This window comes from Leptinotarsa decemlineata, unplaced genomic scaffold (genome assembly GCF_025532065.1).
Source record: "Leptinotarsa decemlineata unplaced genomic scaffold, Ldec_3_MD MMD2_tig00000035_RagTag_RagTag, whole genome shotgun sequence".
Classification (NCBI taxonomy): Eukaryota; Metazoa; Arthropoda; class Insecta; order Coleoptera; family Chrysomelidae; genus Leptinotarsa; species Leptinotarsa decemlineata.
Genome location: NW_027412540.1, coordinates 27188859 through 27212412, shown reverse-complemented (window position 1 = coordinate 27212412; position 23554 = coordinate 27188859).

Sequence of the window (23554 nt, the reverse complement as noted above, 5' to 3'; positions counted from 1 at the left end):
ATAATGATTTGATTGGCAAAATTGAAATATAATTCAGAAGAGGAATTCTGAAACTAGAAAACGTGAAAGTGGAGGAAACACAAAAATCATGAAGAAACAAGTGGAGAAAGCCGACTAGATAATTAGATGTGAATTCTCTCATGCGATATGAACGCGAAAGAAGTACTCACCAAAACGGTTGGAGTGTGATCATACTATGTATGAAGATGGTAATCTATCTGGATTCGAAACACTTCCTAACGATAACCATGTATCAACAGTGGGAGACCAATAAAATATAACATGAATTGTGTATAATGATATGTTATCATCAATAATGCAAGCAATATTTTGCAGATTATCTACTTGCTATGTTTCATAATCATTTCTAGTGACTATCCATTCAATTATCTACCAATAATCGGTTTTGTTTATCCGTTTCCTCTTAATTCATTTATCTCTGATGAAAATGTACTTATCTTTTATTTGAGATTATATCACTTATTATTTTTCAATTATTTTTTACCGCACAAGATGAATAATTGAAGTTCCCGTTCCCTACTTGTAAACGAGTATTTGTAGTTGTCAACAGTTACCGAAATTATTCAAGTCAAAATTCTTTCAACGATTTTATAGTATTTCCATTACCAATTGGAACAGCACAGAAAAGGAATTCCCGCCTCGACATAGGCGTCGGCATATTATTTTTCAGTGGTAGTTTTTCAGTTACCTACTTATTCTTACAATCATAGCAATTGATCACCCTATAAAAAAGTTATCTCAACTGAATTTTTCCACTATGGGTGATTATGAAAAACTTCGAGATTTAAGGTAGTTGATTTTCGAGTCGAAAACTCTAAAATACAATGAAAACACGATTTCTCGTCAAACATATATTTACAAAATAATAGAGGCCAACAAAATTGCTAAAAAAATCAAAATTCTTCTTCGCTAAATCCGGAAGAGGTAGAATCATCATCGGGTTGAATAACGATCGGATTTATGGAACTTTGCACATAATATTTGTTATCTTCTTTTATAACGTGGGCCACACAGTTCTTCCACACATCACTATTACCTACTTCATTCACCACTCGCCTTATATTGTCAAGCACTACAGCATTCAAAGTCGGTGACTGATTACATTTCCGCAAGCTTTCTTTCATTGTGGCCCAAACCATTTCAATTGGATTGAACACACAATATTATGGAGGCAAACGTAAAAGAATATGACCGCGTGTTTCACACATCGGATCAATAATATACTCTTTTTTGAAATTACGTTGTTTTATGGTCGACAGTAATACCTTTTTCGTTGGAATATTTTTGGGTATTTCCATGTCATGATTTCGCATGAAATCAACAATATCTGCTTTTTTTTGTGTTATTGTTTGGTACTGTAGTCATTAACCGAGAATGAAACGAAGCGTTATCCATAACAATAACCGAGTTTGGAGGAATATTTGGGAAAAGCTGGACACTGAACCAGGTTTCGAATGAAGCCGCAGTCATATCTTCGTGGCATTCAGCAGACGAATCCTTTATATTCTAGGCCGACAGAGCCAAAGCGTTAGGTACGAAACCACTTTCATTCCCGATATGCAAAATTATAACACGTTTTCCCCTTGAAGAAGGTGTGTTCAAATCACAATACTTGGTTTTGTCTACCCAGCTATATTTGACAACATCATGGGAGTCAAACCAAGTTTCGTCGAGGTAGATTATGTCTGCTGGATTCGATAGCTTTTCATTCACCTCAAATATTCTTGTCGGAGTTGAACAATGCGTGTCGATTCCATTACGACCATCCCATTGTTCAATTTTTTATATTTGAAACCACAAGACAATAAGACACCTCGTAGAGTTTCTAAAGATTTGTAATTGTAATCGGGATAATCGAATAATGTATACCAAATCATTTCCAAGGTTGGTACTTCATTTTTTTGGTATATACCATGAATTGTTCGCCGAATCATAACTTTTGTAGCACCATCAACGTTTGCGAATTTTTTATTCTTTTGTTTTCATTTCATTGCATGGTCAATGACATCCCCTATTTCAATGACTCGGAGAACTGTCGAACTCGCATATTCTATTCACAATAGCATTCTGTGAAGTGTGACAGTTTTCCTTCTTCAAGCATTCATGAATATTTAAAATTACTCGCTGAACTTGAACATGTAAGTCCTCATTTTCAAATTCCGAATCCCTGTCGATTGACACAGATTCCTCACACATAATGTTATCATTTGTTTCAAAAGGTCTCCAGAAAGCTATATTGATGAAAGTACCCAAAAACACTAAGATTTTCACAAAAATCGGTCTAAACGATGATATTGGAGCCTTTGGTGTACCCCGATTTCACCTTATGTTGCGTCGACCGCAATAGGAGGGTGCCTGGTTTTATAACAAGAAAAATCTGCTTTCATATTTACTATATGTTCGTAAAAATCTAGCTCCAACTTAAGTAGGTACTGAACTCAGACTGAGAATGAACGAATTTGAAATGAGTAGACACATACAAGTAAGTTGAAAACATAACAAAAAGAAAGGGTTGAATATTGCAACGAATTGTTTTTTACATAATCAGATCACAACCTCACTTGAGATACGTAATTGCTCAAAGACACCGCTTCACTCGTTACCGCCCGAGGTCACAGAAATGTGAATGGGTCCAGTAGGACAGATTTGGTACCAGCACAGATTTCCTTATTCGCTGGACACTTGTACTTGCACATCAGCACATCCCAAACGACTTATAAAAAGCTCGATGCACACTGCCAATTATTCTACCACTATATAGAGATCAGAGATTGCGAACGTAATGTTTTATTTATGTAAGACGGAGTTTTCAATGAGAAGTACGTTCTTGAGTTTTTGCTGGGTGAGTAACGACCCTTAAATAATGCAAACAGTAGCATAGATACAGACATGCTCCATACGCCAAAGGGCTTGTTTCTTGATTTTTGGTTCATAGTTCACTCGATAGAAATTTTAAATTGAAAAACAGTGCACTTTGTTTCATCTCCCTTAATACCGTAGTTTTCCCGTGATTAATTATTAAAAATCGAATGTGGTAGAGTGGTGACGTCACGACCCTATTACCGCTTCTTGTTCGATTGACTAATAGAAACAATAGAAATAATCAACATTGCCAAATCGTTAAATTTACGGAGCCTATAATTATCAATTCAATTATGGAAGTGTATATGAACCCGTTAACGTTTCAATAAATGAAAAATTCTCCACTTGGAATGAAATGTTCACGATAAATCATGTTTGGAAACAAGTTCTATATATAAAATCAGTACACAAAGTCGATAGAAAACAAAATATTTACCTAAAGTATAATTTTATGCATTATTTATCAATACTCAGTTATAAAAATCAAAAAATATAGCAATCTGTATCAAATAATCATTTCAAATATTCAATTCATTCTACAAACTTTTTTCTGTACAACTGCAATTTATAACAAAAAAAAACATTTCTACATACATACTTCTTTCTAAATAGCTACTAAATTCAAGCGTTATAGGCTCGCTTAGGTAGTCTGTTAAATCTTCCAAAACTTGAGAGGAAGGTTGAATGAGGTCAAGTATAGACCGAGTTGATTGTAAGACTGATCCAACAAAAGCTTCTGAGGTAATACCATTAATCATATGATACAATTTAATGAAATAAAGTGTATCATACTTTCAGCAACAGTATTAACTCCAGATAATATTTTCTGTGGAGAATACTTGAAGTTGAAATAAAAAACTGTGTCATTAAATTCAATATTTTCGTCACTTTTTCATTTATAGTCAATTTTCAATTGATTTCTATAAAGTCTTGGAAAAGTAGAAGGATTGTAGCTCTTTCTTTTCACTACTTTCACCCATTATTTTCTCATCATTTTATCCTTCGGAAACCTAAACTCATTATATGAAATAACTCATCTATAAACCAATGCGCTTTCTGTTTTCTTGTGTCTTTCCGCACAATTAAAATCAGCACAAGAATGCACCATAATAATATTCAAATATATCTCTAAAACACTTTTGAAACACACCCAAACTAAACTCAATGAAAAAAACGAATCGTTCCTACACGAGCTGTCAGCTAAGAAAAAGTTGAAACCCAATGTTGCAGAAATAAGCAGAATGGATCCGAAAAAACCAATTGATACTCCATTTTCCTGGGAAAATGAACAATCAATTGAAATTTTCTGATATTATTCATTCATTTTTTTTCAAGAATGAAGCCAGCAAACAAATAAATATATAATAATAAGGTATCTTGAAACCACGAATCAAGCATAAAAATAGACAATAATATTTGCCTTGATAACTGATTTAGACGCCTTCCTGAAACACATCAACAGTGTGAGACCTTCCATCACTTTCACAATGGAAAAGAAAATCCACAAACAATTGCCATTCTTAGACGTTTTGGTGGGAAACATCTGTATATCGAAAACACACTCATACGGGACAGTATCAGAACCACGAATCCAACCACCATTAATCAACTAAAAGAGAAATCATCAAGACTCTATTAGACCGTGCTTTCGGGATCTGTAACACGAATGAAGGTCTCGAGAAGGACCTAGACATCATCAAAAATGATTTTCAACGGAATGGCTACTCCAAAGCGATGGTAGAAAAGACCTTGGCTAAAAGACAGCGGGAGACTCGCAAAGAAGACAAACTGTCACAACCAGTGCTTGCACTTCCTTACATCAGAGGATTATCGGAGAGGATAAAAAGAATTGGTTCCAAGTACAACATCAGAACCTGCTTCAGATCCGGTAACACTATCCGTAGCAGCCTCACGAAAACCAGGCCACCAAACACGGACTGCGATTCTAAGAATTGCATTTACCTGATACCCTGTGAGTGCGGAAAATCCTATATCGGTGAAACTAAGAGGCCATTGAATGTTCGCATTGCCGAGCACAAGAAACACAAACAGCGAGGGAAAACCAGCAAATCAGGAATAGCAGACCATGTTTGGACCCATCAACACAACATCGAGTGGTCCCAAGCTGAGATCTTGCACAGAGAGGAACATTGGTTTAGAAGAAAATTCAAGGAAGCCGCATACATGTTGTCCAACAACGTATTCAACCAGGCCAGCGTAGAAATACGCAACATATGGAAACCCATCATCAAGCGAAAAATGGCCAACTCCCGCCAAACGGTCATCTCCCACGGAACCAGTGAAGCGGAAAATGGAAAGCGGGGATAAGTGAAAGTACTCGAACGACCTATAAATAGTCATCTCTCGGAGGAATCAGTCCAGTCATCACCCGAAGACGATTGTAGATACTAACAATCGAAACGTCGTAAACTGACGTGACTTGGAATCTCTCAACTTTTCATTTTTATTTCCTTTTTAATTTCTTTATTTCTATTCATTTTAGTTCAATTGTTCTATTTCACTTGTATTTTATGTCACTATTATTTTCCAGGTTTATTTTGCTTAATATAATTGTTATTTTCAGCTATTCATTTTTAATTCTTCTTTTTTGTTGTTTCAGGGATTTCAAATCATTTCATATAGTAGACAATGGAAGTCAGAACTAGTGAAATTCATCATGAAACATTGTCAATCACCTTCAAACAAACGCTGATTCAGTATAAGTTATATCTAAATATGATTCTAAATAGAATTAAACGAGCTGTATTTTCAAATGGTGTTCGAATGCTCATGAACCCTAATAAAATAAATCCATTATGCATTCATGCTACCCACCAAAAATACGAAATTTAACGTTACTGGTATATTAGCCATATTGTCTTCCACACTTCATATTTTTGTTAAAATAATTTCAAAATGAATGTTGAGCCTAGTTTTGTTGAAGCTGACTCCCGACAACTCACCAAGAGTCGATTTTGAAATGATCGATGAATTTTACTGTAAAAATTTGCATTTGGTATCGAAGTGAAGAATGAAAAATTGAAACGGTAGGTGGTATATGTAGTAGGTCCCTTTTATTTATATGAAATTCATTTAAGACTTCCTCTTTTATCGAAGGATGGAAAGTTTTGATTTAATTTTTATTTTATCACGGCCTAGGAGCCGTATGGTGACTGAAAAGAGAAGCAACAATATGTACAATGAAATGTAGAATTAGTCCAGAACATATCAATCCAAAAATAACCTGAAAAAATATTTTTTGGAATGTAAACTAATGACACGGATTATGCAGCAAAATAGGCACCCGCCGGGACCTACCTTTTACAAAAAACTGTTCTTTAATTAGATAATTATAACAGTTGTATTCACACCGAGTTGACAACAATAACAACAAAAATGGCGTTTGTCAAGTTGGATCATTAGATCTGTGATTGGATATTAAAAACCAATACACTTGGCAACTCCGCTTGGCAACACGATCAATTTTATTGGTCAACAGACAGGCGGCCAATTTAAATTCTTGCTTTTCGATTCATTCGTTTTTCTGCAAATATAAAGAGATTTTGGGACTGATTAGGCTTGATAAGTATAATATACCCCAAACTCGATCAGTATCATTTTTCGTAGCATGAAACAAGCCCAGTCAGATCATAATTTCAACAAATTGTAACTGTAGATGCCGACCTAGCAAAATTGTTGCCATCAACATAGTAACAAATCATTCAGTGCTTTGTTAACAGTATTTTTCAATTCTATTCTGCACTTGTTTTCTCTATTATTTTTAAGTGACTTAGAATGAGAAAAATAAGACAAAGTAACAGTTCCTGCATATAGAGGATTTTTGAGAAACAATTGACATCACTGTCCGCGTGAAACCTTCAACCGGAAGCTTTTATGTGAGAATAACCAACATAGACAGTTCTTATCAGAACTTTTGTAGCAGGCGCCCGTACTATCAGATAACTCTAAGACATGACACAAGAATATGCAATCTATGCATCTCGAATGTTTAGGTCAAAATCACAGGTTGATTATTCGCAATCAATCGTGACCAAGGACTTCTTCGATGTTCTCTCCCATTAATTAAAAGTCTTCTTCTTCCACCGAGGGCTGTAATGCAAATGGCGACACAGCTCGCCATTTTAGATGAAGAGATATCGTGACTTCCCAGTGACAAAATGATGTATACAACACAGTCTCGACAAAGATAAAAATATTCATCGCGATTGTGGTTTATCGTATTCGGAATGGGCCTTTTATCTTTTTGATCGTGTATAAGTACACGGAGGAATGGGAAAACTTTTTCGACATGTCGATTATTTCAACTTCATGAGACATAGTCGTCTTGAAAATATTTACATGGGTAAACACATAAAAGTTCATCATTATTGTGTTTTTGTCTTTCAATTTTGAAGTTTTTTTTCCATAACCGCTTTATAGAGTCTTCCCTTATTTGTTTCAATAGCTTCAGTTTAACTTTTTTCAAATATTTCGCTGAAACATTCGCTTTCGAGTAACTAGACTCTTTGATTTTTTTCATAGATTGTGTGAGTTTCAATCTCTTGCCTTATAAATTACTGTTCCCGATAAAAGAGGACTGGAACCTCCGGGAGAAGGAAATGTAAAGAGCAGACAGTTGTTGTAATTATTCTGAGCCTATGCCTACTATAAGGAAGTAGTTCTTCGGTTCTTTTCTCGGACGGTTCCCTAGTGAAGGTTCTCCTGTGTTCGTTGCCAGGTACTTTTGTCTAGTACTCTGTGTGCTTTTTATTGGTCTATGTCCTAATCTGGTTTCGAACCAATGATTTTGGTACCCCCAGAGGTGGTTCAGGAACTATGATGATCCGCGTCTGGCGCATTCATCAGCTATATCATTACCTGTGATTCCTGAATACCCTGGCACCGAGTACAAAGTTAATTTGTTCCTGTTTGCAAATTCATTCAGTTCTCCATGGCATTCCCAGACCAGTTTAGATGTCACCTTCGGGCTTGTCAGAGCCCCTAGTGCGCTTTTACTGTCTGTAAAAATATTGATCCGCTCATTTCATTGAGGTCTCAATTTAATAAGCCTTGCACACTGCAAGATAGCATACACTTACGCCTGAAAGACGGATGTGTATAGTCCTAGAGGATAGCTGTAGTTTAAATTTCTATCAGCTCGGTATATTCCAGCTCCCTTTCCATCTCTGGTCTTCGATCCATCTGTATACCAGGTGTTTTTTACAAACATGTTTTTGGGATGACTAATGGTGTTCCACTCTTCACGGCTTATGATTTTGGCCGTGAAGTTTGGGTTAAAGGTGTACTTCGGTGTCATGTAGTCCGTGCACATATTCAATATGTGCTCCTCCACTTGTTCCGAAAGTTCTGTTCGGTCCGATCTTTTGTAGTTCAGTGAGTTTTCCAGTCTAAATTGGCCCAATCCTGGCCTCCCCCGTTATCACAAAGTGTAAAGGAGGTAGATTCAGGAGTGTCTCCGATGCATCTGTTGGGGTAGTTCTCATTGCTCCCGTCATTCCCAAACATGCAAGTCTTTGTGGCCTAGTTTGTTGATGCCGGTCACCTGCTTCATCTTTGGCCACCAGACCGGAGACGCATATGTTATCATGGGTTCAACCACCATCATGTATAGCCAATATACCAAGTCTGGTTTCGGCCCCCATGTTTTTCCATAGGTGCGTCTGGCAAGCATCAGTGCTACCTCCGCTTTCCTCTTCATCTTGTCCAAGTGTTGGTTCCAGGTCAGTTTGGAATCTAGGATTACTCCCAGATATTTAACCTTCTCCGACACTTGTATTTCTTCACCTTGAAGTTTTAGAGCTCTGAGACCCTTCGTTTTAGTCCTCTTGGTGAATGCTACTATGGTCGATTTAGATGGGCTTATGTTAAGCTTTTCTTCTTCGGTCCATCTTGTTATAATGTATAGGACCTGCTGCATACATCCCTTCACTACATCATTGTATATACCCTGGACTAAGATGACTAAGTCGTCTGCATAGCCCAGTGCTTCATACCTATATGGTATGAAGGAGCTCGTTCTATAGGAGCTCGTTCATAACAGAGGGGATAGAACCCACCCCCTGTTTCCCACGACTGTTTCCCCCATAATGGTTGTATATGCCAGTCTTCCCCTAAGCATGCAGTCTATCCACCTACAGCTTGTCTTGTCGATCCCTCTTCTCCTCGACACCTGGATGTCCATAAAAGCAGCTAAAAGTACTTCCTTGTTTTTGTAAGTATATTCTACCTCATACACCAGTCAATGAATATATTCTCGGACAGTAAAGCAGCGTTGGAACTTCTAGGCTCCTGCCGAGCACATCTAAACTTGTAGCAAATTGCCAAAAACGACTCTCCTCGATAGGAAGACTTAACAGATTGTCTCTGGTCTGGATTCCTGTCCATACTGTCTTGAAAGACAATGAGGCTGCTGACTCCCTTGCAAAGAAGAGGATCCAGAAACCAACCAAAACTCTTGATTATTGTTTCACATTTATCTGTGTTTCATATCCTTTGTTACTTTATATAGTTTTCAAAATTCTTGTATCGAAACTGAATCACCAAATAAGTAACCACAATGACAAATTTTCATCTTTATTTCATACTGTTCAATAGATGTTGGTATTTGATTCCAGTTTCATGTTATAATAGGTGGGCGTGGCTGGGTTACTCTTAATTGGATTATCTGACCATGTTTGTGTACTTCTGAGGACGGGTAGCCAAATTTTCATTGCCTCTTCATTTTCTATTGAAATTATTCCTGTATTTTTTTATTTTTTTCATCTCTCTATATACTTTGGAATAGTAATTTTCAGCTTTTTCGAGATATTACTCCGAATGAGATATGAGTGCCTTCTTATAAAGATCATGTTTGACTTCAGCTGATTCATCGGTTCGTATGACGCGAAAATTTCTCTTGTGACACGGGTACCTATATTTTTTTCCGTGGTTCCAATATAGGTCGACCTGCAGCTACCAGGAATCCATTATTGCTGAAGGTTCTCTGAAGTCCCTAGCTGACCTTGAACTCCCTTTGGCCTGAATATTGGTGCCATATCTTGTTTCTTCAATATTCTATCATACCGGTCTGTAATATTTCCAACATAGAAAAGGAAAGGTTTTTCCTGGAGTAGCTTAGCTGGAGTTATTTCTCTCTCCTGGGTCGTATTACCTGCTCGAATTCTCCTTCGCTGTAGCCATTTCCTTTGAAGGTGAACTCTCAGGTTCACTGATATGTCGTGCTCTGTCAACCAAAGTTTCAATTATCTCTCTCTTTTGTTGTGGCTGGTGGTTAGAGTTTTCGTTCAGGTACCTGTTCATATGTGTTGGTTTGCTGTACACTCTTCGGCCCAATGTACTATCTCACGTTATCTCACATTCTTTGATTCTACCCTAGTTTAGATATAGTGTAGATATATACAAGCTTGAAGGTTCTATGTTCAGATATCTAACAGAAATGTATATCGGTCAGACTAAGAGAGGTATTGAAACTAGTTTCGACGTATCTGATTTCGGAGGCAGGAAAAATCTAGTGTCGTCTAACACCCCATTGGGAAACGGACATAGAACACATGAAACCTGTCCACAATTGTTGAGGTCTTTTTTGAAATCAGTGGGAACGTCCACGAGTGAATTTCGTAGGGAAGGTTATTGCAGTTCCGGTGTTTGGGAAATGTGATGTTTCGGCTTGCCTACCATCAATATACCTTTGAAGAAAATAATTGAAGTAACCGATGCCAGGATATTGTGTTCTGTGGCCAGTATTACTGATGAATATTTCAGCAATCAGTTCAATACTAATATCAAAGTACATCTCCACTACTCACTGGATTATTGATTCAAATGAGCAGTGATACGTCCCTTTACTCTCTGACTTCAGCAAAAGATTTTTCAAATCTTTCAAAATCAACTACAATCGTGCATCATCGCTGACTTCCTGTTCAACAATACAACAAACATTCCAGAACGAACTGAATCTTCTCGATCCGAAAAAAAATATCGTGGACTATTTCGTGCAAGCTCGTTACCTACATTTCATGCATCGGCATAATGTAAACGACTTTGCATAGGTTTATGGCCACTGTCGAGGAATTTCAAATCACGAATTTGACGTTTCCTTTTTTCGCGCCGAGGTCGAAAGGTTCCAATTAGAGCATATTTGCACGATGAGGGGTAATTATTTGAAAAATTGATCAACGCGATAACCATCTGCGACTAACAGATGCAGAGTATTGTTTAAAAAAAAACTGCAGGAGTACTGCTGAGATAATGACGTGTATTTTGTTGTGTAACGTTTTGTTATGTTACTTGCAGAACGTGCGATTACTATCTTGTATTTTTTTTAGTGTTCCACTATAACGGACCTACAACTCTGTTCATAACTGGTTAGTGCTGACAGATCTTTATTTAATGATTATATTATCTGAGCACACTTATTGATTTGAAATGGGATGAGAGAATTGGAAAAATAAATAGTGGCAGATAGAGGGTTATCTGGCAAGATCCACGTCCGAAAGGATTGCTTCAATATTCTCCAAAGTACGATGGACTTGGTTTATAGTTGGGGAAGGGAACAGACGTCTGTCAACTTCAGCAAAACTGTGATAATCCCGTCCATGGTGAGGTCATTTCATTTGGAACGGAAGTGAAATCCACCGGGAACGCTCACCTGGAAATAGTTTCACACAAATGCAGACTGTACCTATGGACGTGTCGAAGAATTCGTGGTTGAACTTGTGGTTTAGGTCCAGAACAAATCCATTGGATTTATGTGATGATTGTCAGATCAATGATCACTTATGAAGCAATTGCCTGGTGGCCGAAGGCTTAACAGAAAACGGTTCAGGCAAAGCTTTCTGGCTCACACAGACAGGGTTGTCTGCTACCACACCGTCAGTGGCCATGGAAATCCTTCTAGATTTACCTCCTCTCCCATATTTCTGGCGAGAGAGACCTGGACTGCAGTAAGACTTGAGCGCATCGCTAATTGCACAAATCAACTCAATGCAGACTACACTAGACTGCTGGTTGACACTGAAATCACAGCACTCTGACATTATGCCTCTAACAGGCATCTACCAACTGCCTTATTCAGTACTATTCCAATAGTCACATTTGCAAAACTAAGGTTTTCGTCAAATCTTGCATTTTCAGTATCACCGTCAATTGCCATTATTCATAATCTGTGTTCTGTATCTCTGTATCTGTAGAGTAGGGAGGGTGTGTGTAGACAGGGTGAGGAGATATCTCCTTCACTGTACTTGTGCTTCTTGATTTTGGTCGAGCTTTTGACACTCTAAACTATGATCTCCTTCTCGCCATTTTAAACTATATGTGATTATCGGGTAGTGCTATTAGACTTCTTGAATGTTATATCAGAAACAGGGAACAAAAAGTGTGCCAGGGTGAAATCTATTCAAACTATCTGAAACTTAAGACAGGTGTGCCATAGGGTTCAATATTGGGTCCACTATTGTTTACAATTCATTCATCAAACATGTTGCGTAGTCTAAAACACTGTAAATTTCACTTTTATGCTGATGACCTTCAACTCTATCACAGCTTTCTCCCTCAAGGTGTAGAAAACGCATGTACGCTTATTAACAATGATCTCGAGTCATTTGTTGAGTTGGCAAAAGATCACTGTCTACTACTACAGGCCACTAAATCGAATATCATCTTTTTCGGATAAAAAAAATCGCCAGAAAGCAAGTGAATCTCTTACAATCACGATTGATAATGTTCCCACCCACAAATGAATGCAACGATCTTGGAGTTATAATCGACTCTGATTTGCGTTTTGAGAAACATATAAACAAACAAATACAACTGGCATATTCTTCGTTGAAACTTATTTATGGACACAGACACATACTCACGAAGCAGACAAAAACAACTCTCTGTGACTCTAGCTCTGTAATTTATTCAAATATTTGTATGTAACTACAGCTGGGAAACAATAAAGCCGATTATTATTATTATTATATTAGCAGGTGTAGGCCAAGACTAGCCGAACACACACTCTCTTTGGCAACCTTGAGGTGCCTCACGGTGGCCGCCGGGAAGGTTCTGGAAGGTGCAGCGCGACATTACTATCGTGGGTTCCTTCCGTGGAGGTGCACAAGAAAAGGCCGGGACATACCTGTCATACACCCTTCAAAAATCCGACTCCCATCATACAGTCGGGCGAGTGTCTGAGAGGAAAATGGTACTTTAGTCCGAATAGAGTAGTTCACATCGTTCCGATACGTGGCCAACCCCGCTCCCACCTGACTCCGATCCTGCATTCGATCATGATACGATAGTGCAGCCTATTTGTTCTCCAGCTGTGGGACGGGTATCGCTTGGAGTTTGTATGATCTTTGAGTTTTTTGTTTTCTTCGAATTAAATTTAAAAAATGTCATTAAAACTGAAGGAGCTTATCGAACAAGTCAGAAAATATACAGTTTTGTATGACCAGGCTGAAGAGCTGTACCACTGTTCTCTGTGAGAGCTCTCCAACTTTCCTCATTTTCAGCAACTGCGATTTATTCCCCTATCCGCCATCTGGACGTGCCCGATAAGGTAGCCCAACCCACGGGCATAATCTGTGTTATGTTGAACATAATCTTTAGAAACTTTAAAAGCTTTTCATTCTTCTGTTTGAACTTGAAAAATTCGTCATGGAATTCAAACAGATATCATACATAGGATCGTACCTCAAGGTAATAATGCGAAATACCATTATACCAAATTCCACTCAATTGCCTTAATCTTTTATCAAGTTTAAAAATGGAACTGAGAAGGTTTATATTTCTGAAACGAATATTTCCTGAAAAATATACCATCCAATTCAATTTAATATACCCTCCATCGTGACAGATTCGTCTCTTATGGTGATATAAATTCGTGATCTTGTTCGAATCTTCTGTGTATTATCGTCTTCAAAAGTCTGGTCAGGTGCTGATGAAGTTTCACGATACGAAATCTTAAGAAGTACACCTTGAAGTTAGTAGATATTCTTGTGAGTGCATGATGGGAAGAAGTGATTTTCTTGTACATATAACATTTGTTGTTTCTGAAAGATTTCTCTTCTGTTACATTAATTTGAAAGTAGTCGTTTCAAAAGGGGTTGTTTCGGTTTTTGTCTGAAACGTTTATGCATAGTATGCACAGCTTTGTGAACAGTTTGGAAATATTTTGCAGTTTTTTGTGGACATTTCAGAATGTATATCGTCATATTCATCTTTCGCTTTCAGTCACGGCATTTCAAGAATGAATGCATGTCTGAGGTTATCAAAATTTTGGTGATTATTTTATTGGGATCGGATTGTCGCTTGGTTTTCCACGTGTGGTTTTCATACATGTTTTGAAGACTTTCCATATTTTTCTCCTTTCTATTCAAAAAATCATTCATCTGCGATCTAGAAATTTCATAAAATAGTAATATTTTTCAATAACTTGATGCATGTAGCCGTTACTACTAGGTTGGAAATCATATGAAGAACACAGAAAGTTTCAATTCTCTTCTCTTCAGCAATATTTTTGATGTGGCTTGCAGACATGATGTATTTTTATAGAGAACAATAATGCAAAATTGGAAATGATATGACTTGAAATAACAAAATTAACCGACTTATTTTGCGGGTTGAGCAAGTTCTTGAGAATACTATCGATGGAATATCTTCTATCCGACTAGAAATCTTAGGATGGAAGGTAGGATCTCACTGAGTTATAGCTCAAGGGTTGTTTCAAAATCAAAGGAGTAGCAAAAGAAACACATCTGAAAGTAGTCTTGCGAAGAAATGAATAATGTTGTAGTGGATGTATTTCGCGGGAGTTTTTTTCCAAGTGTGAAGTAGAACAAAGTAATAATAATAATAATAATCGTCTTTATTGTCACCCAGCTGTAGTTACATACAAATATTTAAATAAATTAGAGAGCTAGTTGCTGACATAACAAAAGGCGAAGTTCAACTTAGTTAGCACAAGGCTACTGAGTTGTTCTTCCAACTTCCATCTATTCAAAGAATAGATAATAACCTTATTGCGATGCACCCAAACATCATCTAAGTAGTATGAACACAAAAAATATCCAATATGATCAACATCTTTCCCACAGAATTTAGGATTGAAGGAAATGAATTACTTTGAAATCCAATAAGAATCTGTTAATCTCCTCTGGTTAAGAACGTAACTGAAGAAACCCATTCTGGTTCGTGGAGTCGTAACTCACTTCTGAAATACTACATGTCCACTTTATCGCATGATGAATATTTTTTCTCAAATAAATCACCTAATAATTATTTTAGATAAATTGCTGCTGAATTTCACTAGTTCGGACTTCCACTCATACGGGACAGTATCTGAACCACGAATCCAACCACCATCAATCGACAAAAAGAGGAATCATCAAGATTCTATTAGACCGTGCTTTTGGGCTCTGTAATACAAAGGAAGGTCTCGAGAAGGAACTAGACATCATCAAAAATGATCTTCAGCGGAATGGATACTCCAAAGCGATGGTAGAAAAGACTTTGGCTAAAAGACAGCAGGAGCCTCGCAAGGAAGAGAAGCCGTCACAACCAGTGCTTGCACTTCCCTACATCAGAGGATTATCGGAGAGGATAAGAAGAATTGGTTCCAAGTACAACATTAGAACCTGTTTCAGATCCGGTAACACTATCCGTAGCAGCCTCACGAAAACCAGGCCCCCAAACGCGGACTGCGATTCCAAGAATTGCATTTACCGGATACCCTGTGAGTGCGGAAAATCCTATATTGGTGAAACTAAGAGGCCATTGAATGTTCGCATTGCCGAGCACAAGAAGCACACACAGCGAGGAGAAACCAGCAAATCAGGAATAGCAGACCATGTTTGGACCCATCAACACAACATCGAGTGGTCCCAAGCTGAGATCTTGCACAGAGAGGAACATTGGTTCAGGAGAAAATTTAAGGAAGCCGCATACATGTTGTCCAACAACGTATTCAGCCAGGCCAGCGTAGATATACGAAACATATGGAAACCCATCATCAAACGAAAAATGACCAACTCCCGCCAAATCGGTCATCTCTCACGGAATCAGTGAAGCGGAAAATGGAAAGTAGAGGAAGTGAAAGTATTTCAACGACCTATAAAATAGTCATCTCTCGGAGGAATCAGTCCAGTCATCACCAGAAGACGATTGTAGATACCAACAATCGAAACGTCGTGAACTAACGTGACTTGGAAGCTCTACACTTTTTATTTTTTTTATTATTTTCTTTTTGCATTCCTTTAATTTTTTTTTTTTTTTTATTTATTCAATTATTATATTTTTACTTGCAGGTTATTCCACTATCATTTCAGTTCAGGTTCATTGTTGCTTAATATAATTGTTATTTTCAACTATTCTCTTTTTAATTATTCTTTTTTACTTGTTTCAGGGATTTCAAATCATTTTATATAATAGACAATGGAAGTCCGAACTAGTGAAATTCATCACGAAACATTGTCAATCACCTTCAAACATAAATTGCTGCTATTATTACTGCCATTATAGAAATAAGAATCTCATGCTTATTGGAACAGCGTCTACCGTGCAAGATTTATGTTCATCTAGATTTGTTCCATAGATACCAAAGGCTCTTTTCAAACGTTCGAATCCGTCTGAAGCGACGCTATTAGAGTCCCATTAGAGCATTATCGTATGGACAAAGAGTGCAGATCGCGAGTTCTCAGACAGAAAACGTCTCACAGACATCCGAGCCAAAGTCAATTATTTTGCACTATCACACAGAATGATATGTTCAAAGAATGAAACGCACATTCGCCTGTTACTTGCGATTTTAGAAACGGCAAAAACACAAAAAAAGGTCTGAAAGTGACTATATACAGTGTGACCCATTGTTAATGGAAACACTCCCCTAAAATTTGAAGTTGTGAACCCATTTCAATGATTTTTTTTTGAAATGTCAAGTACTAAAAGGTCTACTTTGGGACAAAATTAATTTGAGATGTTTATTAAAGTTTCAGGGCATACTACGATATTTTTCCTACGTCAAAAATCGGGATTTTTCATTAGCGATTTTTTTATTGAGAAAATCATTACGCCACTGGATTCAGAGTGCCTCTAAACAGGTGTGACCAAAATTTTATGAAAAAATATTCATTATTAACAAAGTTATGACAACTCAAAAATTCGAAAACTCACACAGCTAACATTCAACAAAACGCCCTATATCAACAGATATAGCCATGAGAATATTTTTTATGATTTCAACAATAAAGTACCGTCAGATGGAAAAAAAAACCAATAGCGTAAATATTTTTAATGAAAATAACGCAATTACATTCAAGTTTTCACGCAAATTAACTAAAACTAAGACTTAATATTTCAATTCAAATCTTACTTGTCATGGCAATGATATTATAGTTTGACACTTGTGAAAGATTTAAGTATACTATTGTCAACAATATTCACCTTACAGTTCTTCGAATTATTTTGTGTCATGGCTGCAAGATTGAGCGTAAGAGAGAAAATTGAAATTGTACGCCTTTCGGGAGATGACGTTAGAAGTGCTAGAGAGGTTTGTAGAGTATTTAATGAGAGACATCCAGATCGTCCTCGTATTAGCTGCGGTACGGTGAATAAAATAAATAAAATATTCAATGAAACTGGTGCAGTATCAAAAACGATGTTAAAAAGTAATCCTGTACAAAGACGAAACAGGAATGACAGGAATGATCAAATCATTTTAGATTATTTCGGAAATAATCCTGATGCCAGTATAAGAAATGCCACTTCAGATTTGAATATTCCACGAGAAACTATTCAGAGATGTCTCAAGGCGAAGAATATTAAACCTTTCAAGCCAAAATTTTTACACACACTTCTAGAAGGCGACGAAGCAAGACGCCTGGAATATTGTTTATGGGCCCAAGGGGAATATTTAGACAATAGAAATTTCCTAAAAAATATTTTATATACCGATGAAGCCACATCCACTACAAATGGAGTAGTGTCATCACAGAATTGTCGCTATTGGGCAGCGGATAATCCTAACTGGGTAATTAACTGTAAAAGCCAGTATTCCCAAAAAATCAACGTCTGGTGTGGGATATTGAACGAACAAATTATTGGTCCTTTCTTTTTTGAGGAAAACATTAATGCGCAGAGGTTTCTAGAATTTTCAAGCACAGAGTTTTGGGATGCTATTCACGAGCTGTCAATCAATGAACGATCAAATTTAATTGTTCAGTTAGATGGGTGTTCAGTTCATTATACCAAAGCTGTGAGGCAATGACTTACCGAACATTTTCTAAACCGATGGATAGGCCGTGGTAGTCCGTTTATAGAGTGGCCACCCAGATCTCCAGACCTCACAGTTTTGGACTTTTTTCTCTGGGGACTTCTCACACAAAAGGTTTACAAAAACCGCTCAAGAGATAGAAATGAACTTTGACTGAATGCCTTGCATTGAGCCAATCCTGAAAGATTTTGGCAGAAGCCCATAAATCTTCTTGCCATCCAGGTGTTCAAAGTTTGTTTAGCAAAGCCTAAAGCCTCCGCACATAGTTCAGTAGCATATATTTCCACTTGAAATACAGTCGCATAGATCCCTAGGCAGGCTGATATCTCTGTCCAGGGTCTGCGACTTGAAACACCTGCACCAGAACCTGATGGTATTTTTTATCCATCCGGAAACCAACAGCTATCTGCTTTTGATATTTCCTTCTCCCGGAAGGATTTGAAAACATACATATGAATTGATAGAAGTACTAAAGTCAAGTGTGTGGATTTTAATGCTAGTGAAGATCTGCTGATTGAGAACAGGTAACATTAGTTGGTTACTAACTGAGAAATAAATGCTTTTTGAAGTGACTTTCTAATGAGAAAATTGAAATCGATTCAAGGAAACTAGGAATATTATTTTTATCTGTCCTACAAATCTTTGTTAAAAGTTTATTTCGAAATTCATTGCTTGCTTTTATGAAATTGTTGGTGAACTGAAAGATTCAGAGTATGATTTCTTTGTTCCTTTTGGATCCAAGGAAAATCTGTGCATGGACACATAGTCCTGGATTTGACTCTTTTGAATTTACTGGTCATTGTGAACAGGCATGATTTTTTGTGAAAAATTATAACAGTAGATATTTGTGCATTTAGAAACTTGCGTTTCTAACAACTTAACCATGCCACACAGCTTCCTACGGCTCTGAGGCATGATTCTCTACAGCCCCTTAAGATTATGAGGAATATATCTGATAGACCAGAGCTTCGAAAAGGATACACCGAAATGTCTCGTGGGGTCCATTGAAATCATAGTTGAATATTGGAATATATGTGACCGCTGTTTCTTGTGGCAATAATCAATGTTTTCCTAGAGTTCCACATTTGAATTATTGAACCTAGGTGTCGCTCACTGTGTAATCCTGTCTAATAGATTTCATTGTAACGAGTCTGATGTATCAAAATCATCCATGAATAGTCTGTTTCCGATCTATACTTTTCAAATGTCTTATGGACGATGAATGGACGAAAATAACTACACTATGAAAATATCTGGGAGTGCTAGTATAGAGTCGTTAAATAATTTTTATATCCTCAGAATTCGTAACAGTGCACTTGTCTCCTAATACAATTCCTGGTGGAACTTACGACTTGAAAGGGATCGCCAGCCCGCAAAGTTGCATGAGAGCTATTATCCAGAAGAAAAAAATCGGCATCAGGCAAAGATTCTCATAATATAACATTCCTGACCCCGCTCATGCAGGCACAGTCAAGGCCACGGCTGTCTTTTTTATAATCTCGCACAATATTAATGTTAAATAACTACAACTTCACGATAAGTGATGTTATTAGTGAGCGCCTCGAGCTCCATTCGAATAAAACATCTACCATCACAATATTTCATTATTTTTACTATAATGGAACGAAGAAGCGTGTAGCGCACAATAGGACGGCGCAGCGGCCATAAACGGAACTTTTTTCAAAGGTGACTGAGTTTTGCGTTATAGTTCAACCGGATTAGCCCTGAAGGAATACTCGAAATAACGTTGGATCGTTTGCAAACTCACCAATTGTTGAAGTTAATACGAATATTGGATAGTAGCAAAACAAAGATTTATTAATGCGCTCATTAATTCATTCCTTGATTTTTACAATTTTGAAATAAGTACTTCGCGCATCTTTCTGTTGGGAGTCGTCTGGCCCGTCCATTTCTACCAAGTCTCCGGTCTTTGGTTTCGTTGTGTCTGTTAAAATCTAGAATTCTACAGATCAGGGTAGATTACTTTGATATTTATTGACCACACAAGTATATACAATCAGATATGACATGAGTTGGATACAACAAAGTGACAGACTAACCGGAAACCGGAAAATAACAATGATAAAATTACAAAACGTGGTTGAGACAGTGTTGCCACAGATCCACAAATAAATAGTCCAACAGTGTCTTCAACAGTTTATTGGGTCTTTTGTTGTATGTGTCGAATTCTTCTTGGGATAGTTTTGGTTCATAATTAATTACTCTCCTCCTATGCAATGCCTTATTCATATGAGATGAATGTCTTCATCAATCTATAAATGCTTCCGCTACTTCGGGAGTTCCGCAGGGCTCGATTATTGGACCTCTTCTTTTTATGTTATTTGTTAATGACGTTTCTCGGTATATCGGACATTCCCAATTTCTCCTATATGCCGATGACCTCAAGCTTTTCAGAAGAATCAAAAGCGAAAGAGATTCTAATATGCTTCAAGATGATCTCAATAATCTATCTACCTACTTTTCAGTATCTGACCTATCTCTCAACGAAGCTGAATGCAAAATATTGAGTTTCACATGAAAGAAGTCACCCACTAACAAGGATTATTACATTAATCACACCAATTTACAGAGAATCAACGAGATGAAAGATCTCGGGATCATTTTTACTGGTGTGTCGAGTTTCTCTCTACACATTAAATACTTAGTATCTGAATTTTATAGAAAAATAAGCTTTGTATTAAGATCTAGCCGTGAATTCAATCACCATACTTGTTTGTTACTCTTTAACTCCATTGTTCGTTCTAAGCTGGAATATGGTTGTGTCATTTGGATTCCAAAGACCTTTTTATATTCTGATACTATAGAAAAAGTCCAGAAACGATTTTTAAGAACACTCTTCTTCAATTACAAGAATTTAATATGCAGCCATTGAAAGACCGCCGTGAGTCCTCGGAAGTGATTTTTGTTTTTAACATTCTGAATATTTCAACATTCTATTGATTTTATTGTAACTGACGACAGACTGAGAATAAGAGAAAATCTATTTCGTGTCTCAAACGATTTGTCGCCTCTTCAACAATGTCTTGAAACCGTTAACAAAATGGTGACGAACTGCGAACTGGATATATTCAGTATTACAGAGGGACAACTCCTTAGAATGCTCAAAATTTTTGCGGTCATTTTATTATTTATTGTTTTATATTGTTATATTTTATATCCATTTCAACTGCATCAATGTTACTCAATGATTACTATGTCTAAGGAACTTTAAAAAGAACTATAAGACGAGTCAAACTTTACAAAAATAACTGAATCAGAACAAACAGGACGGAAACATAAAATAACATATAATGTATTAGTACACTAAAATTTCAAAAATAGTCCAAGTATTTGATATTATAGAATATCATTTGTAATAAAATGGTCTTAGGTTTTTCCCTGAAAATAGGTTCCAGATACAGATCTTCGTTGGGAAGAACTTTGTGTAGTTTGAGACCAGAACAGTTAAGCATTTTTCACTAATTGTTACATGCACACATGCTATACAAAACTCTGTTTTGCCTCTAGTATCATAGCTATAAAAATGACTGCGATTGATACTTCTCTATTCTTATGGATGTAGAAAAAAACTTCAAGAGTATAAATATCAATCAGAGTTAGGATTTGATATTTTCTGAAGAGGTATCGACAGCGTTTCCTTTGTGAACTATTGTTTATACAACGAATAATTATTTTTTGAGCAATAAATACCTCTTTCGCTGAAGAAGACCTGCTCAAAATTGTAATTGCATAGCCAGTCTTGATTGTACCTGAGCATGATGAAACATCATCAAACTTTCAGTATCCAGGTGTCGAACCGTAACTGTCTACTGCATTACCTGCAGCAGAGTTCGATCGAATAGGTTTATTTTCTCTTGATATTGGTAAGTTAGTATTTCATATATTTTATTTGGTAGCTCAATCTAGTTGTTGCTGCTATGTGTTTATGTTTGGTTACAATGCCTTTGTCCTGTATTGGTCGGGTTAGTAGGTCTTCTCTCGTTTCTTGAGCATTATTGTTCTTGTGTATGTTCTCCACCATAGCTCTTTGAATGTTCAGAGTCGTTTTTGCTCTGTATTTCTAGGTGTAATCCTAGTGTATCAGATTCAGTATAAGTTCTTTGATGACCTAACGTCTGAACTGATGTCGTAGCAATAATTTCAGAACATCTACAGTTGGCTCAGGGTCCACCATACTGAATGGATGATCTACATCTAGCTCAATCATCACCTTCTTTGTTGCATGTCATTTCGCTGTGGAAATTGATAGAATGTCATAGTTTCCGGGGAGAAATGAATCATTCATACAAGACGATTGACTGCCGAATAGATCACCACTCTTATCAGTCATAGCCAAAACATTGGCTACTGAAGTTGCTCAGTCTGGTTGAGATTGAGATAAATCGATGACACTCAGGATCAATAGCGTGAGACCTAACATTCATACTGGAGAATGATTCTGAGCTGGACGTTATGGTAAAAAAATATCAGGAAGTGGGAAAAATCTGTCCACAGAAAGAAACAACACACCAAGAAACCGATTAATCGTATTAATCAGAAATACATGAGCAGAATACAAGTAAGGTGAGCCAATGATTATCCTTTCCTATATCAGATAGTTTTCAAAGAGAACAAGACGAATCAGATCTGAGTACAGCATGAGAACCTGTTTCAGGCGAACAACGACTCCAAAAATGACGTTGAGCGGATACGATGTGAATGTGGGAAGTCCTGCTTTAATGAAACTAAGAGACCGTTGGAAGCCTGAATCGGGGAGCACAAGAAGCACATTCAGTGGTGAGAAACCAGCAAATCAGAGTCTCAAAGCTGAAGCTATCCACACGGAAGAACACTGGTAGAAAGGGAAATTCAAAGAAGCTGCTACATATGAAACAACTTTCCTCAGGCTAGTGTGCAGTTCCGCACTCAAATGTTTCCACCGCTGATTCGTCCCTCCGTATGGAGGGCGTCAGGCGTCCGCTGCATGGAGCGTAGGGGTGGAGCGGAGGACTAGGGATCCCTTGACAGTAGCGGCGATGGTTAGCAGAAATATGCTTAGTTTCAAGTTGGTTGGGCCGGGCAAATGAAGGCAGTGGCAGATTTCAGAGGTGGCAGAGCTACTTCTCAGAATTGACTGCATTATGTTCATTTGAGGATATGACCCATTTCATGTAAGTCAATTGCTGAATATGAAATATGAGAAATTAGTATTCAAATCTATAGTAGTAGTACAAATCAGTGATTGCTTACTTTTGTGTTACGATGATGCCTTTCAGTCAACGACAAATCTTTTCATAAACTATCCTACGATTTGATCTCCAGAAACTTCATTTGAGAAATATATCAGTGCAGTTTCATATTTTTTCAGTTACTGTATTTGTAAAGTGAAAATGTAAA